At 47.4% G+C, this 1,237-nt stretch overlaps 1 pseudogene; it reads right to left on the bottom strand.

The window, feature by feature from the left end:
- Positions 1-513: 513 nt before the first annotated feature.
- Positions 514-918, bottom strand: LOC147466487 (histone H2B pseudogene; annotated as a pseudogene).
- Between the last annotated feature and the right edge of the window lie 319 nt (positions 919-1,237).

Raw genomic sequence — 1,237 nt, 5'->3', positions numbered from 1 at the left:
ATGTGTGTATCAGGTAATATTGCACAGCTGTTGTTGTTAGGTTTCTCTCTCTCTTTCTTTTCTTTCTTTTCACAGGTATTTGTGTTAACTCTCTCCTCAGTTTCTACGTATATGTATGTATGGATTTTGCCTTTTCTCACTAAAGCCACTCATGAGCTAAAATGTGCCACATTCTAAGAGCAATTTGTCAACGACTTTCAGAAAAAAATAAGAAAAAGTAACGGATATGGAATATAATTACCACATACCAGGAATATAGCTCATTTATGCCAGATCACTATGTCTGTCGTTTTCTATCAATGCCAATGCAAGTACCACGATACAGCCCTAGATAGAGTTTTGATAAACCCCCCCGCCTAAATAAACAAACAAACAGCTGACCCAAACCACCGCCGGCGGTGCAAAGTAAACAAAACCAAGATAACAACGCCCATGCTTCTATCTGCTTTATTTCAATTTGTGGCTCCTAAAGGAGCCGATGTTGGTAGAGGAGGCAGTAAACAGTGCAACCTTCTAATTTACTTGGGGAGGTGTCCTTGGTGACAGCCTGGTGCCCTCACTCACAGCGTGCTTGGCCAGTTCTCCGGGCAGCAACAGGCCTGACGGCGTCTGGATCTCCCGGCTGGTGATGGTGGAACGCTTGTTGTAGTGTGGCAAGGCGGGAAGCCTCAGCTGCAATGCGCTCCAAAGATGTCGTTTACACGAACGAAGTTCTGATGGTACATGGCCTTGGAGGAGATACCGGTGTCGGGGTGGACGCAGCTTCAAACACCTTGTAGATGTAGATGCTGTAGCTCTCCTTCCTCCTCGCTCTCTTCTTATCACCCTTGGTGATAGACTTTTGGGCCTTACCGGCCTTCTTGGCAGCCTTTCCGGAAGTTTTGGGTCTGGCATCACGGTGGTTATACCTTGTAAACACTGATCAGGATTTTGACCTGAAATTTCCTTATATTGGGGCCGACACGGCGCCAAGCCTAGGTGAGTGAGCCGCGGCTAGTGGCTCCAAAGGGCTTGCCAACCGTGCCAGCGAACGCCATCGGAACGTTTCAACGTGGCGCCTATAAATAGGGATGCTCTCGATGCAATTTCAAGGTATTTTGAGATACCTATAAAGCAAACATCATGTCAGGTTCGTGGTAAGGGTGGGTATGGTCAAGGAAAGTCAAGTCCCCGCCGAGCAGCGGCCTTCAGTTTCCTGTAGGTAGGATTCACCGCCTTCTGTGTATGGGAAATTAAC

This window comes from Penaeus japonicus, unplaced genomic scaffold, assembly GCF_977035675.1.
Source record: "Penaeus japonicus unplaced genomic scaffold, GWHDUDI00000001_assembly GWHDUDI00000486, whole genome shotgun sequence".
Lineage (NCBI taxonomy): Eukaryota > Metazoa > Arthropoda > Malacostraca > Decapoda > Penaeidae > Penaeus > Penaeus japonicus.
Note: the sequence above shows the minus strand (reverse complement) of the source record. Positions and strands in the feature narration are given on the sequence as shown.